General features: G+C 40.1%; 1 long non-coding RNA gene and 1 other non-coding gene across 17 annotated transcripts in view; one reads left to right on the plus strand and one right to left on the minus strand.

Annotated features, from left to right (window-relative positions):
- Positions 1 to 17,676, plus strand: part of LOC114486290 (uncharacterized) — a 107,924-nt gene that overhangs the window by 67,964 nt on the left and 22,284 nt on the right. Inside the window, exons 3-4 of the long non-coding RNA XR_003679781.2 lie at positions 2,776 to 2,960; positions 3,700 to 3,768. This is a non-coding gene — a long non-coding RNA (uncharacterized lncRNA). The remainder of the gene's footprint in view (positions 1 to 2,775; positions 2,961 to 3,699; positions 3,769 to 17,676) is intronic.
- The window catches only part of LOC102989652 (uncharacterized), a 95,589-nt gene that overhangs the window by 54,870 nt on the left and 23,043 nt on the right, over positions 1 to 17,676 (minus strand). For 13 of the 16 annotated variants that reach the window (XR_008617353.1, XR_008617352.1, XR_008617345.1 and 10 more), the window contains exon 5: positions 9,900 to 9,951. This is a non-coding gene — a transcript (uncharacterized protein). Of the gene's footprint in view, positions 1 to 3,121; positions 3,257 to 5,987; positions 7,426 to 9,899; positions 9,952 to 17,676 lie in introns of all 16 variants that reach the window. The other 3 variants (XR_008617349.1, XR_008617348.1, XR_008617347.1) reach the window with 2 other exon arrangements.

A 17,676-nucleotide genomic window follows, 5' to 3' on the forward strand; every position in this document is an offset into this window, starting at 1 on the left:
GATAAAGGTAGTATTCCATCCACGATGAATTTAGCAAAGACAAAACCTCATCAAAGCAAAGCTCTTTCCCTGAAAAAAAGGAAAATCTATTAACTTGTTACACTTTTATCAAAAGCGCTGATGTCGGGTCTTCCCTGGTGGCGCAGTGGTTGAGTCCGCCTGCCAATGCAGGGGACGCGGGGTCGTGCCCCGGTCCGGGAAGATCCCACGTGCCGCGGAGCAGCTGGGCCCGTGAGCCACGGCCTCTGAGCCTGCACGTCCGGAGCCTGTGCTCCGCAACGGGAGAGGCCACAACGGTGAGAGGCCCGCGTACCGCAAAAAAAAAAAAAAAAAAGTGCTGATGTCCTTAGAGGTAATAGTAAGCTATCTTGTCTATTGACAAAACACTTGAAAACTGGATTTAGATGGGAATCGTTGGCTTTCTTCAAAAATATTTCATGTCTATTACTATGCCTGGAAGGGATGCACTGCAAACATCAGCAATAAAGAAGGCTTATTTTATGGGAAAAGCAATCTGGTAGATTGCAGACAGAACACTAAATTTGTGTGGTCATGCAAATCTCATAAGCATGAACTAAAACATACTGAGTGCATCAATTAACCAGAGCTCTTATGGGATTTTTTTTCTACAAAAATGGTTTCTCATCTCAAAACAGTCAGTATTTTAATTTGTTTCCTTTTCAAAGACTGAGGATGTGCTCCTGCTAACAAGCTGCTGCTCATCAAACTATAAGGAGAGAATTAATTTAATGAAGAGTTTCTATTTAGGAAGAAGCAGTAGGAGGAAAGGGCAACAGTTGGAGCTTCCACCAGGCTGGCTAGGGTGTTACATGCTGGAGAAGCAGCTGGAAATTTGGATGACAGTTTTCAAAGATGGATGATAAGGAAAAGGTCACTGAAATTGAAATGATGGGTGGGAAAATGGAGCAGACCAGAATAATGTGGCAAAACTGAATCATCTCATGCGTGTTAAAGCTTTTAAGGAACTCTTTTCTTTTTGTTTCAAACAGTTTGCTATTCTCCCTGATGACTAACTGTCCCACGAATGGCATAGATTATTGGCCCTTTTCTTCCACCCAAATCAATTCTAAAAGCAATTTTTAAAGTTCAGTTTATATGATAGAGGATGTTCCCCTCAGACCCAAGAAAAATTGTGAATGTGTGTCTTTTGCTTAAGTATGATTTTTTTAAGCGAATGTTTGTTTCCAAACTACCTTAAAAACAGTGTGTATATTTACAAAACTAACAAATACTACAGCTTGGAAAATTCCTTTGGCATAGATTGGAGCGATCAGCCACAAACGCTCCTGACTTAAAAGCTGAACCAAATAAAACTTGACAGCAAGGCAAAATATTTTATAGGCAAAGTGACATTTTATAATAATGGAATAATAAATGCAGAAGGCAAAATGAAGCAAGGCTGAAATATCATCTCAGAGCCATTGGATGCTAAAGAGGGGTAAATCTCAATTAGACTTTTCCTGTTTTTATTGCGCTAATAATTATGGCTATGACTGAAGCACTCAAACCTCGAGAACTTCAGTATTTCTAATCATGGTGCCACATGTCTCCAATCACTTGTCTATATGAGAATGTGATGATAGAGTGCAAAAGCCTTGGCAGCATACTGAAGTGGATGGAAGAAAGTGATGGGAAAATCACAGGACCACTTTATCAAGCACTTCAATTTGGAACCAAATCAAGCAATGTTTTAATCATCCTGATGAACACAATCCAACCCAAAACATCTAGAACTTGACAGAAATCAGATTACAAATGGAATTAATAAAGACCAAGTAAGTTTACTTGCCTGTCTCCATCTTCCTCCCCTCCATGAAACTCAACTACCAGAGGTGATTTGGGCCACTTCAGGAAAATCAGCAAGGGTCTATCAATCACCCTTCTATTCTATAGCACAACAATTGTAAAGAGGGTTAAAAAAAAAACAAACAAACCCTGATGTTTAACTCTGGGAAAAGAGAAACAGTCAAGGCTGGTCTTAACACAGCGGTTTTTTAGATTAGGATGAAAAGACAGCCAGGGTAACAAGGAGAGGAAAGTTGGGGTGTGTTTTCACTCAGTTCTAGAGATATGCATCTGCCTTTCTCTAAGTCCTGGTCAAATGTACTTTGGGACAGATGGTAGCTAGACTTATTGTGATGACCATGTCGAAATGTATATAAATATTGAATCACTATGATGTACACCTGAAACTAATATGATACTGTATGTCAATTGTATTTCAATTTTAAAAAAATGTACTTTGGGTTCACAATGGACTCCAGACTGGAAAAACCCTGTAAGTCCTCATTTTCATCACTCAGAAACAGATGTTTCCACAAAAGAATGACCATGGTGTAACACAGAAGAAATAAACCAAGGCAGCAAGGAACTCAAAATCATCAAATTAGTAGATAAAACAATGATTTAGCTAAGGCATTAATTATTCATTCATTTGATAGCCATTTATTGCTGCCCATTTTATCCAAGGTACTTATGAGGTGATGGAGTACAACTGGAAAAGACTCAAGCATCTTATCTCTGGATAGTTGGTTTCATTAGGTCTGGAGTGGGGTTTAGAAACAGGTCACTGTTTGTTTTTTTTTTCTTTTTAACTACTAAGATAATTCTAAGGATCAGCAAATTGGGAACTCATGACCTGAAACAGTGATTATCAATCTCTTTGTTGTCTGGTAGGTCAGAGAGAGAACAGTAGGGAGGAATTAGAGCTGATCCAGAGACCATTGATCATAACTCCAGTCTCTGTGGTTGTAGGACAGCAGCTACAGGGTGTGTTGCTGGGGAAGACTCAGGACTCTTGATTCAAACACCATGTTACTGCTTAGAAGCTGTGTGACCAGGATCAAGTCATTAAACTCGAAGAGGAAACACCCACTTTCAGAATTGTTCAGCATTCTAAGTGAGATCATAACAAGGCTCTGCCCAGTGCCTGGTCCATCGTAAGGCTGAGTTTCTGTCCTTTTCTTGCATGTGGCATACCCTCTCTTTTTTCCCTTTTACTTTTAAAAATTGTTTTCATTTTCCACAACCCAATCCCAACCCACATTCCCCATGAAAGCTTCTCGACACCCCACTACTCCCACCTCTAAGGCTCACTGACCTCCCTCTTCTGTACTCCTTCAGCCCTCATGTTCAGGATCACAAACTCTGATGCTGAATTGTCCTCCAATTACTTCATGAGTATTGCTTTAGTTTTCCTGGCTGGGTTCTTGTTGAGCACTTGGACAATGTTTTCCTCCATAGAGATGCAAAAGAATTACTTGTTGGTTAGTCAAAAGTACCTGTTGGGCTGCTGCCATAAGAGACATCTAAAGAGGGAGGGGATACCCTCACTTTTCTGTCCGCATAATGCAGTCAAGACCAGCCAACCCTGCCACCGCCTCTGGTAGGCATTAGTATTCTGAAAAAATCATCAGAATGCCAGTCTCCTTCCACCCCCACTCATTTATTTTGTTGGAAAAATGCAGGTTTTGCATTTTTCCATGAACCAGATTTTACTCTATGCACAGAGTGAATGCAGCGTCTGTGTTTAGCATCCCAATGTGATAATTACGCATTATGCTTACTCCGTGGCTAAATCCTACACTTCTACACTAAAACACAAAGGAATGACTAAATACTCTAGTGTGTTATCTTGCCCTTCCTTTCCATTGTGTTTTTTTTTTTCTTATCATCCAGATTGCCCCCATGCTGAACCGTGACTGTAAAAATAACGGAGAAACCTCAGATGTGTATATAACTTGAAAGGTGAGTGACAAGAAGAGGGGAATTGCAGGGACATCTGTGCCAGCAAACACATGAGCATATTGGGAAGAGGTAGCAGTGTGTGTATCTGTGTGTGTGTGTGTGGAACAGTATGCCTATGGAGAAAAGAGATTTTTTTTTTTAATGAGAAACAAAAGCTGGGTTATGTAAGCAGCATGGTTCGAAATGGCTTTTATAGCAAGAATGGAAACAAGGTATGAATATTCATAAGTAAAATGGAAGAAGTGTTCATTTGCAAGGAGGAAGTGAAGATGAAATTCTGAATATCATCTGACCACAGTTTTATCCAGGAAGCTTTAGATGTGTAGATCACATAATATATCATACAAATTCAAAACCAACTAACCCCATTGCCTAAATTTCCCCCTTCAGCACACTAATAACCAGTTTATTAATATTTCCACATATTACTCAGACAATTTGCCTTAAACAAATTAGAATTTTACATCTCTGAAGACCTAAAAGTGAAAGAAAAAAGAAATAACAAAACAAGAACCATATACAAAAATTAACTCCGAATGGATCAAAGGATTAAATGTAAGAGCCAAAACTATAAAACTCACACAAGAAAACATAAGGGTAAATCTTTGTGGCCTTGGGTTGGACAATGGATTCTTAGACATGACCCCAAAACATAAGCAAGGTAAGAAGAAAAAATAGATATGTTGGACTTCTTTGAAATTAATTAGGTACTTTCAAAAGACACTATCAAGAAAGTGAGAAGACAACCCACAGAATGGGAGGAAATATTTGCAAATCATGTATCTGATAAGGGCCTTGCATCTAGAATATATAAAGAACCCTTATAACTCAGTAATAACAAGTAACCCAATTAAAAATTGGCAAAGCATCTGAATAGACATTTCTCCAGAGAAGATAAACAAATGGCCAGTACGCACATGAAAAGATGCCCAACATCACTAGTCATTAGGGAAATGCAAATCAAAACCACAATGAGATTCCACTTCACATTCACTAGAATGGCAATAAAGGCATACCTTGGAGATATTGCAGGTTTGATTCCAGACCACTGAAATAAAGTGATTAGCTCAATGAAGGGAGTCACACAACTTTTTTGATTTCCCAGTACATGTAAAAGTTATGTTTACACTACACTGCAGTCTATTAAGTGTGCAATAGCATTATGTCTAAAAAATAATGTACATACCTTAATTTAAAAATACTTCAGTGCTAATCATCTGACAACTCAGGGTTGCCACAAACTTTCAATATTTAAAAATGCACTATCTGTAAAGCACAATAAAATGAGATATGCCTGTAACTCAAAAGTCAGATAATAATAAGTGTGGGTGAGGATGTCGAGAAAATGCAACCCTCATACACTGCTAGTGGGAATGTAAAATGGTACAGCTACTTTGGAAAACCGTTTAGCAGTTCCCCAGACAGTTAAACATAGAATTGACATTTGACTCAGTAATTCCACTCTATATACTCAAGATAAACGAAAACACATGTCCACACAATAATTTGTATACAAATATTAATAGTAGCATTATTGACAATAGCCAAAATGTAGAAACAACCCAAATATTCATCAACTGATGAATGGACAAACAAAATGTGGTTATCCATACAATGGGATATTAATCAGCCATAAAAAGGAATTAAGTACTGATTTCATGCTATATCGTGGATAAACTTTGAAAACATTGTGCTAAGTAAAAGCAGCCAGTCACAAAAGACCACATATCATACGATTCCATTTATATAAAATGTCTACATAGGCAAATTTCTAGAGATAGAGAGTTGAGTAGTGTTTACTTAGGTCTGTGGAGAATATAATGGTGACAGCTAAAAAGATATGGGGTTCCCTTTTGAAGTGATGAAAAATGTTCTAAAATTGACTATTATGGTAGTTGCACAACTCTGTGAATATACCAAAAACCACTGAATTGCATACTTTAAATGGGTAATGTATGTGAATTATTATTTCAACAACACTTTGCAAAAGAAAAAAAAGAAGAAAGAGAGAAGAAAAAGGAAAAATGAAACAATAAACATGATCTTGGACTCTGTTAAAAGCTCAAACTATCAAATAAAACTGTATCAATGAAATTGTTAGTGAATTAAATGATAGAACAAAATGAAAAGAAAATGCTCACATGAAACCCCATCCCAACCTCTAATCCATTCCCTAAAGCTCATGCACCATGATGTGAATTTCAATGTTGGGCTCTTACATAAGTGAGATTTTCTTCCTCAAGCAGAACTTTGATCCTCCATACATTTGCCTTGAAAATTGGAAGCCTCAAAGCGAAGTTGGTGTCAAATGGCCGACTACCAGGTGGCATTTGTCACAGTGTTCAACCTCCGGAGCCTAAACCTGATAGTATTTTTGTTGAGTAATCTCCCAGAATTTGATTAGGAAATCAGTGAATCTCGAGAATGAGATCAAATGACCAAATCTTAACTCCTGAATCAGGGATAGTAAGGGCAAAGATTAAATATACTTCCACCTGTTCATGGAATCTAATTAGCCCAGAATGGATCTCTAGGCCAGTGTTTTCAAACTGTGCCCTGTGGAGGCTACTGTGGGGAGAGACCCCAGGAGGATATGCTTCAGGGCCTCCCCCAGAGAATCTCCGCTTCTACCTGTTCTAAATACAGAGTTTCCACTTAAAGAAGAGATTTAGCAGATTTTCGGCTAAAACAAGTATTGAAACCTAGGGATCTAGACCATATTAATTCACAGAAGCATCCTCACAAGGTTTTTGGCAAAAAATAGATCGCATTCAGGTCCTGATATCACTCACAGAGGAAACCTCACCAGCTCACAGAAGACCTGCTTCCTACAAAGGACCCTCACCCAAAATATTTCTGGGAGGGTCGTGGGGGCATTTTGCATACTCTCAAGAACAAGTCAACATTTATTCACTCAAAAAGCATCAACTCTGTGCCTGGCACAATGCAAGTATGTGCCATGCTTCAGGTGAGGAGTTCCTGCCCTTCCCTCATCCTTGACTTAGTTTTTTTGGCCAGACAATACTAACACTTCCAACCATGAGAGACAGCCTATCTTTCCAGTCACTTTTGACCAGCTACCAGTAAAAAAAAATGCTTTAACACCTTGATGTTTCCTTGAGGAAACATGATTCTCCCTAATCCTTCCAACACAAATACATACCAAGAAGATTTTCTGGCTCTTCAAAAACGATCGTCTTAGGTTAGAGATAAAGCTAGATTTTCATCATGTAGCTTTAGACTATGGGGTTTCTAATATTAATGGACTATCTGCTGTTTGCAGAATAAACAGGCTTTTGAAAATCTAACTTCCAAAACCAGCCATTGCTGGTTTCATGTGGAATCTAACTAGCAGTTTCTGACTTGGCCTCACCCAGCTTCCCACTAAAATACCCATGGGGACTCAGAACAATGAACCCTCAGACAGACAACCCACCCATTACCAGAGTATGTATGGCAACTGCACTAACTCATTAGTGGTGTTCAATATTTGTCGGGAAGAAACTAGCTTTGGCAGAACCAATGAAAAAACCTTATGCCTTACACCCTGACTCAGGGATCTGAGTCTCTCCCAGCCATAACTTGGACAAGTGCTCTTTTGCCTTACTCCATCTGGGAAGTCAAAGCATTAGAATAAGTCAATCTTTTCAGAGCAACCTAGGTAGAAAAAAATTGGATATTTAGATTTTTTTTTTTTTTTTTTTAACGCGGTACGCGGACCTCTCACCGCTGTGGCCTCTCCCGTTGCGGAGCACAGGCTCCGGACGTGCAGGCTCAGCGGCCATGGCTCACGGGCCCAGCTGCTCCGCGGCACGTGGGATCTTCCCGGACCAGGGCACAAACCCGCGTTCCCTGCATCGGCAGGCGGACTCTCAACCACTGCGCCACCAGGGAAGCCCGGATATTTAGATTTTTATCTCTATATTTTCGGCAATATTGCTTCTATACGCCAATACTATGGTGAAATTATCTTAAATTTAAACGATGATAGAAAGAATTCTATTTTGTTCACTGATGTGCACCCAGTACCTAAAACAGTGCCTGGCCATAGAGTAAACACTCAATATTCACTGTTTAAATGTTGGTATGTAATTAGTTTTAAAAAAATCAATAGGACCTCAACTGGCTTCTAACCACACTTGCACTTTAGTTTTTGAAGAGAATTTAGGCATGGAATTCTTTAATAATTGATGGATAAATAATTTCATAAAGAATTTAATCATGAAATTCACCAAGAACTTAGAGGAATAAAAGCAGGAGCTTGATGAAAGAAAGAATAGTCCATTTAACAGCAAAGGAATTTAAATAAAAAGAAAATTTGTTTATTCGTGACCTTCAAGGAATCAGCCCCGCATCCTCTCCCTGCCCACCAGAAGCCAGTGCTAGCAAGTCTGCTCATCTGCCAGAGCAGAGCTGGGTTCCCTGTCAGTGGTGCTGACAGCAAAAACAAAATAATTACTTCTTAAAGCCATGCATTAATTGAAGCACTTGGGAGAATTCAATTTGTAAAAAATAAAGAATTCAGTGGGAACAAAAGAAATACTGTGTTTAAAGTCAGAATAGACAGGTTAAAGACTAAAGAGAGGTGAACTGAACGAAGTGTGGGGGAAACATCGTGAGCGGAAAGCACTAGGGAGACCAACCCCGCACGGCAGCGTGCTTTGCACACACCTCTCCGCCTGCCAGTGTGGGCACCGCCCTCTGCACACTTACACCACCTGCCTCCCGCTATCCAGACAAGGTGGGGAAGACTCACTAACCTCCTGGTGTTGATTCTAGAACCTACTTATTTTAGGAAAGGGCACCAATGTCATGAGTACTGATTGAGGATTGAAGTCCACATGGAGTTAGAGGTAGCTCTGGGGCCTTCTTTTTTTCTCTTTTCTCCCTGTCCCAACTCCTATGACTCTTATCTCTAAATTATTCTCTGACTTCCTCAGCTTTGAGGAATAAACATAAAGTAGGAGGCTAAAACAGTTTTAATTCTGTCATTTAAAGGTGCTTTCAAATATAGGTTTTATTATGCTTTAAGCATGGTAAGGCCTCCAGATCAGGAGACAACTGCCACTGACAAGATAGTTTGTTATACTCACAGATGCCAAGAAGAGGGGCATACTACATCATGGAGGGCTACATAGGGAAGCACCAGGGTTGGTCAGGAGGTAGAGGGAGAGGGGAAAATTGTGAGCAAGAGCCTTTATTATGATTTCTGAAGGAAGGAATGGGTCTGGCATGGTACACGGACTTAGGATTGGCTAATTTGGACCATTTCAATGGGCTCTGGGGCACAGAGTCTGTCCCTAGTCTGTCAGTTTTCTAGTACCTGACCCTGTGGAGATTAGGGCAAGTGGACAGTGGCCCAGAATGCGAAAGCTGGATAAACGCAGTGACTGGGGATAAGGGCTCTGGATTGGTCGCTTTGCATTTGAAAGGCGTGCTCACTGTCCGGTTGTTCACTAGCTCTAGGAATCGGCTATAGCCCCGGGAGGGGTAGTCCCTCCAAGGTCAGCAAGGCCCTAGAAGTGAAAGCATCAGGACACAGAAAATAAAAGACGTGGTTCATAGAAGAGGCATTTGCATAGATTGAGTTTACTGGACTAGTAAAGCATTTCACTTGGTGACTTCCATCATAGCACGGAACTCCAGTTTTTGGAAGGTCAGGCTCCCTATAAATTCAAAACCATAAAGGGGGCTTCCCTGGTGGCGCAGTGGTTGAGAGTACGCCTGCCGATGCAGGGGACGTGGGTTCGTGCCCCGGTCCGGGAAGATCCCACATGCCTGCGCGTCCGGAGCCTGTGCTCCGCAACGGGAGAGGCCACAACAGTGAGAGGCCCGCGTACCACAAAAAAAAAAAACACAACAAAACACCAAAAAGGGTCCCACAGGGAACGTGAATAAACTGCTTCTATTTCTTGGGAACCACCCTCATCCTTACCCTGGGGATTTGCCCTCTCTGAATACTAAGAAAAATGCTTCAGGAGAAGGATGCTTTATATTTCATTATTGACGGTTAACTTGTCACAATATGAAGGAAAAGGATGGTTTAGGAACTGTTGATGAGAACAGGGAGATTTTTCTCTCCATCGCAAGGTGAAAATCCAGCCTAGTACATCAATAGTAGAAGCTCTTACCAGTCAATAGAAGTTCAGTCTTGGAGAAACGGGTCTGCAGGAAATTACTTTGCTGGAGTGAAAAAAAAAATGACATCAGGTTATTGGCCCCAAGTGGCTCTTAACTTCCAAAAATAAAATACAGATGAAGATGTCAAAAGAAGGGGGAATGTTCAACCACACTAAAAATTAAGATTTCCTACTAGCATATTACTGGAGTTTGGAAAGAATTCTCTCTAGCACTAAGGCTGATGGAATTTAATTGAAAAATATAATCAGTGGCTCATCAATGAATACCAGTTTGCCAAACGGTAAGAAGAGCTTGCTTTCTTCTTGCACTGTTTATACCCTGGTTGCTGGAACCCAAGAGGGGGTATATAAATTTATCTTTCTCTGGGATGGATAGACAAGCAAAGCAAAAACAGAAGCAAAATATGCCCATGGAAAAAATGTATTAACGATGAATAAAGGATGTCAGACCTGATGCTAAAAACTATAGAGGAAAAATAAGCCTCCGAAATGGCTTTATTTCAGAAACCAAAGGAAATTGTTAAAAACTGTAAACCTTAACAGGATGAAAGATATAACTTTTGTGGAAATGAAGCAGGAAAAAAATAGGAATAGAAGAGTCTGAGGTGAAAAGGGGACTGGGTGAGATAAGGAAGGTAGTCAAGAAAAGTAAAAATGTAATAATAGCAGAACCCCAAACCACAACAATTACTGGGAAAAACCCGAAACTGTCAGAAAATCAAATCAGTGTAGAGGAGGCAAGATTTAGAAACTCTTCAGGAAAACAGAAAGAAAATAAAGAAATAAAAAATGATAAGAAAGAGGATGATAAATGTCTAGGACAGAGAACAGAGAGTCAGCCGAGAAATTGTGTGGTGGACCTGAGGAAGGAAACACAATGACAGAACAAGAGCAAGAATCAGACAGAAATGTGTGACACTTCCTCAGATCAAAAAAACTGGGGAATTTGACTCGGTAGGCTTCATCACATTCCTAGAAAATTTAGTACATCTTGACAAAATACTTGATATACAAGAACTACAGAAAGGAAAAAATATATATAAGCCTGTAAGCCAAAAAGTGGGTTATGTGCAAAGGATAAAAATCAGGTTAGCCTCTGTGACACTAATCTGTGACTAGATTTTATGGTGTGAAAAGTCAGCTGATAATGACAGGAACCACTTAGTGCAAATAACTGTTGAGAATTTAGTTACAATGTCAAAGACAAGACTAAAAACACTTTTTGAAAAAGAAGGTATATATGACAAAAGAATAATTTAATTCTTAAAATTTAAGTCAAAAACTTAAAATTGTGTTACAAAACCCAAGAATTAGGGCAATTAAGGTAGGAAAAAGGTTTTAAATCCCACATATCATATGAGGACTCAGAAGATTGCTATCCTCTTTTTTTTTTTTTTTTTTTTTTTTGTGGTACGCGGGCCTCTCACTGTTGTGGTCTCTCCCGTTGCGGAGCACAGGCTCCGGACACACAGGCTCAGCGGCCATGGCTCACGGGCCCAGCCGCTCCGCGGCATGTGGGATCTTCCCGGACTGGGGCATGAACCTGTGTCCCCTGCACCGGCAGGCGGATTCTCAACCACTGCGCCACCAGGGAAGCCCCATTCTTGATTTGATGTAAGAAGATTACAGTTTTTAATGTTATTAAAAAAAATAAAACCTTAAAGACAACCAACAGCAACATGAAATGCACTATACATGACCTGCAAATCAGGGAAGATAAATGCAAACATATCACAATGTGATCCTGGTTTTAGTTTTAAAAATGCCTATTAAAAAACTCAAAATGAATTAAAGACCTAAATGTAAGGCCAGACACTATCAAACTCTTACAGGAAAATATAGTCAGAACATTCTCTGACATAAATCACAGGAAGATCCTTTTTGACCCACCTCCTAGAGAAATGGAAATTAAAAAAAAAAAATAAACAAATGGGATCTAATGAAACTTAAAAGCTTTTGCACAGAAAAGGAAACCATAAACAAGATGAAAAAACAACCCTCAGAATGGGAGAAAATATTTGCGAATGAAGCAACTGACAAAGGATTAATCTCCAAAATATCCATATGACCCAGCAATCCCACTACTGGGCATATACCCTGAGAAAACCACAATTCAAAAAGAGTCATGTACCACAATGTTCATTGCCGCACTTTTTACAATAGTCAGGACATGGAAGCAACCTAAGTGTCCATCGAAAGAGGAATGAATAAAGAAGATGTAGCACATATATACAATGGAATATTACTCAGCCATAAAAGGAAATGAAACTGAGTTATTTGTAGTGAGGTGGATGGTCCTAGAGTCTGTCATACAGAGTGAAGTAAGTCAGAAAAAGAAAAACAAATACCATATGGGGGGAGGGGGAAGGGTAAGCTGGGACAAAGTGAGAGAGTGGCATTGACATAGATACACTACCAAATGTAAAATAGATAGCTAGTGGAAGCAGCCACATAGCACAGGGAGATCAGCTCGGTGCTTTGTGACCACCTAGAGGGGTGGGATAGGGAGGGTGGGACGGAGACCCAAGGGGAGGGGATGTGGGGATATATGTGAAATATAGCTGATTCACTTTGTTATACAGCAGAAACTAACTCAACATTGTAAAGCAATTATACTCCAATAAAGATGTGAAAAAAAAAAAAAAGGAAAAGAAAATACATTGGTATCCCTCACAATACTGGTATGTCTTTACATTTACTGGGGGATAAGTAAACTTGAAAATATATTTAAATGTAGCAATTTTTATACATGCATTAAAAACAGACACAATAGCTGTGTAAAAAAAAAGTCTATTAAAATCTATATGTAATAGGCATGTATTTATTTTCATTTCAATTTTTGGTGTTTTCTAAAATAAATATAAATATGGATAAATAAATATATATTTATTATATAATCTAAATAATTTAAACAAATATTAATAATTAATTAGCATTAATTAATAATATAAATAAGTAATAATTATTGATTAATTAACAATACAAATTATATATTTATATAATATAAATATAAATTTTATATTTATATAATAAATAAAGTTAATTTTATATTAACTTTAAATATAAAATGTTTTATTCTTAAGAAAGAGATGTCTCTCATACATGAATGAAAAGAAATTCATTGGCACTTTCCAACCAGTTTCCATGACCAGCATTTGTTTATTCTGTGCAATTCACCATCGGAACGGTCCTCATGGGCAGACTCAATTAAAAAGCCTATGAGAAAATGGTCTTAGTACAAACTTCAGTTGGATTTTTGGAAAAAAATAATCTGCATTGCTTTAGATAACTATTTTGAACATTTACTGAGGTTATATAGAAGGTTCTTCTTTTCTTTAAATTCTAGATTGGCAATTCTTCATGTGCCTTTGTCTTGGATTATACTATGGTCTCTTGGAGGCCCAAGATTTTTTTTTTTCCAATTCCCACTACCTATCCCAGAACCTGAATATATGATTGTTCCATTGAAGTGAAATGAAATGATATAAATGAAATAATTCTGCCACATGGTTGTTGCCGTCACCATGTTCATTCCCATTACTGGATGAAAGGCATTGAACTCACAGCTTCAGCTTTCTTTACTTGCATCTTGGGCAATTTCAAACTATTCCTCCCTCCAATTTTTTTTAAAGTTTACTCACACCTGCAAAACCCAGGTGGTGTTTGTTACTATATATGCTTTTAATTACCAGTAGCTTAAATGTACCATAGTGGTAAAATTGCATATTTTTTTGCTTACATTTAAAACTTTTTCCATCATCTGACTTTATTTAGGTCCTGACTTTTCTTCCCCCAAGTTCTATATAGCTGCATTAATTTCACTTTCTTCAGAAAACTTGTTTGAGCTAGTAATTTAAACATGACATGCTTTTTCACAGCTCCAGGCTTTCGCTTATGCTGTTCACTTGGCCCAAGCCTCCTTTCCCTTCCTTTCCCCTCATCATATTTATACTCATCTGAATTCAGATGTCACCTCTTCATTGAAGCTTCTTTCCCTATGAGTTTTCATTGCACGCTGTATGGTCATTATGCTAATGCTTCTCCAGCAGGGCAGCGCCTGTCTCCTTCACACCCAGCCCCCTTCTTAGAACACTATGATATACAAGTATTCAATAAACCCAATTTACTGAGAGCTGACCATGTGCAAAGTCCTCTACCAGACCCCCAGGGTACAGCATTGAACAGGCAAGTAACAGTGACAAGGTACTGTCCTCAAGTAGCTCCCAAGCTTGTCTAATAAGATAAAGATTAGTTTTGATAGAGCTGTGACCAAAATAGAATGAATACGTGCACGGTCTGTTTTGATAGGAAGGGTCTATTCTGATAGGTGATCAAGGCAGTCCTACTTGAGGGGAATCTAAGGCCAAGGTCTGAAGTATAAGAAGGAGCTCGCCATGCGGAGAACCAGGTAAGCACCTTCCAGGCAGACAGGAGAGCATGTACAAAGGCCCTGAGGAAGGCACACGCTTGCTCCGTTCAAGGAAAAGGCCAGTGTGCCTGGAGCAGAGGGTGAGAATCACCCCCAGTGGAGAAGAGTGGTATGAGTTGAAGTCAGGCAGGGGGGCCCCCGATAACGCTGGCTCTGCAGCCAGCAGGGAATTTTGTTTTAATTCCATTGGCCATGAGTTCCCACTCAAGAGTTTTAAATTGGGAAGTGACATTACCTCATTTCTATTTTTAAAAGATCACCGTGGAAGTGGATTGTTACAAGACATATTTTGGGTGGATAGTGGTGCTGTTTACCAAGGTTGGGAAGAAGGTGGGGTGTGGAGTGTGTTTCCGGGGCTGGGGGTAGGTTTTAGACACAATGTGTTTGAAAGTGGAACAATCAAGTAGGTAGGCAGATTTATGCATTCACACTTCATGAGAAATGTCTGGCTCAGAGATTTAATTTAGGAGATAGTCGCAGCTAATGGTATTTCAGGCTATGGGATAGGAAAAGATTATTTTGGAAGAAATGGAATAGGACCCAGGTCAAGTCCTGAGGCAACCAATCATTCAGAGGTCAGATGGAAGAGGGAAAACTAGCAAAGGAGTCCAAGAAAGAGAAGCCAGTAATGTTGGGGGAGTGTGACTTGAAGGGAAACAAAAGGAGAGTATTTTAGAAGGAGGAAACAGCCTGCTGTGTGGAATGATGCTGGCAGAGTGAGTGAAGGAGGTTACAAGATGTCCTTCTGTGTTGATAAATCCCAGGTGGTTGGCCACTTTGTCAAAAGCAGTTTTGATGGGGTGGAGGGAACAGAAGTCAGGTTGGCATGGATTGTAGAGAGGGTGGAAGTGAGAAAGGAGAGACAGTGAGGGAGTTGGCCTTCGAGACAAATTTTGCTGTGAAGGGGAGCAGAGAAGTCACTTTCTACCTATCTCCATAATACATACAGGACATAAGGTTTTGAACACACTATAATACTTCTTCTTCACTACTGCTCAAAATATAGCAAGAATCAACTGACCAAACAGCAATATTTACAAGAAATGGTGTGGTTGGGAGAAGTTTTCTTTTAATCACATATTGAAACCAAGTTCCCCTAAGACTGAGCTCCCCTGCCAAGTTTATGATTAACTTCTTTATCCAAAATTTTGTTCCTTTTCTTATCCCCTCTGACCTCAATACTGTGCTAACTGAATGCTAAACATCCAGAGTCAGATGAATAACACTGCTGGTGTCGATAACACTGTTAATGTACTGAGACTCAGGTTGCTTCTCCTGGGCAAGATGAGCTAACAGACCCACCCCTCCGTGCCCCCGGTCATGGACCACCAGACCAGAGACCCCTAAACTGTAGGCATCTTGACTCCCCAAACTACACCTAAGAAATGCATCGGCAGGCGGACTCTCAACCACTGCGCCACCAGGGAAGCCCGGATATTTAGATTTTTATCTCTATATTTTCGGCAATATTGCTTCTATACGCCAATACTATGGTGAAATTATCTTAAATTTAAACGATGATAGAAAGAATTCTATTTTGTTCACTGATGTGCACCCAGTACCTAAAACAGTGCCTGGCCATAGAGTAAACACTCAATATTCACTGTTTAAATGTTGGTATGTAATTAGTTTTAAAAAAATCAATAGGACCTCAACTGGCTTCTAACCACACTTGCACTTTAGTTTTTGAAGAGAATTTAGGCATGGAATTCTTTAATAATTGATGGATAAATAATTTCATAAAGAATTTAATCATGAAATTCACCAAGAACTTAGAGGAATAAAAGCAGGAGCTTGATGAAAGAAAGAATAGTCCATTTAACAGCAAAGGAATTTAAATAAAAAGAAAATTTGTTTATTCGTGACCTTCAAGGAATCAGCCCCGCATCCTCTCCCTGCCCACCAGAAGCCAGTGCTAGCAAGTCTGCTCATCTGCCAGAGCAGAGCTGGGTTCCCTGTCAGTGGTGCTGACAGCAAAAACAAAATAATTACTTCTTAAAGCCATGCATTAATTGAAGCACTTGGGAGAATTCAATTTGTAAAAAATAAAGAATTCAGTGGGAACAAAAGAAATACTGTGTTTAAAGTCAGAATAGACAGGTTAAAGACTAAAGAGAGGTGAACTGAACGAAGTGTGGGGGAAACATCGTGAGCGGAAAGCACTAGGGAGACCAACCCCGCACGGCAGCGTGCTTTGCACACACCTCTCCGCCTGCCAGTGTGGGCACCGCCCTCTGCACACTTACACCACCTGCCTCCCGCTATCCAGACAAGGTGGGGAAGACTCACTAACCTCCTGGTGTTGATTCTAGAACCTACTTATTTTAGGAAAGGGCACCAATGTCATGAGTACTGATTGAGGATTGAAGTCCACATGGAGTTAAAGGTAGCTCTGGGGCCTTCTTTTTTTCTCTTTTCTCCCTGTCCCAACTCCTATGACTCTTATCTCTAAATTATTCTCTGACTTCCTCAGCTTTGAGGAATAAACATAAAGTAGGAGGCTAAAACAGTTTTAATTCTGTCATTTAAAGGTGCTTTCAAATATAGGTTTTATTATGCTTTAAGCATGGTAAGGCCTCCAGATCAGGAGACAACTGCCACTGACAAGATAGTTTGTTATACTCACAGATGCCAAGAAGAGGGGCATACTACATCATGGAGGGCTACATAGGGAAGCACCAGGGAGAGGGGAAAATTGTGAGCAAGAGCCTTTATTATGATTTCTGAAGGAAGGAATGGGTCTGGCATGGTACACGGACTTAGGATTGGCTAATTTGGACCATTTCAATGGGCTCTGGGGCACAGAGTCTGTCCCTAGTCTGTCAGTTTTCTAGTACCTGACCCTGTGGAGATTAGGGCAAGTGGACAGTGGCCCAGAATGCGAAAGCTGGATAAACGCAGTGACTGGGGATAAGGGCTCTGGATTGGTCGCTTTGCATTTGAAAGGCGTGCTCACTGTCCGGTTGTTCACTAGCTCTAGGAATCGGCTATAGCCCCGGGAGGGGTAGTCCCTCCAAGGTCAGCAAGGCCCTAGAAGTGAAAGCATCAGGACACAGAAAATAAAAGACGTGGTTCATAGAAGAGGCATTTGCATAGATTGAGTTTACTGGACTAGTAAAGCATTTCACTTGGTGACTTCCATCATAGCACGGAACTCCAGTTTTTGGAAGGTCAGGCTCCCTATAAATTCAAAACCATAAAGGGGGCTTCCCTGGTGGCGCAGTGGTTGAGAGTACGCCTGCCGATGCAGGGGACGTGGGTTCGTGCCCCGGTCCGGGAAGATCCCACATGCCGCGGAGCGGCTGGGCCCGTGAGCCATGGCCGCTGAGCCTGCGCGTC

Source organism: Physeter macrocephalus, chromosome 5 (assembly GCF_002837175.3).
Source record: "Physeter macrocephalus isolate SW-GA chromosome 5, ASM283717v5, whole genome shotgun sequence".
In the NCBI taxonomy this organism is placed as follows: domain Eukaryota; kingdom Metazoa; phylum Chordata; class Mammalia; order Artiodactyla; family Physeteridae; genus Physeter; species Physeter macrocephalus.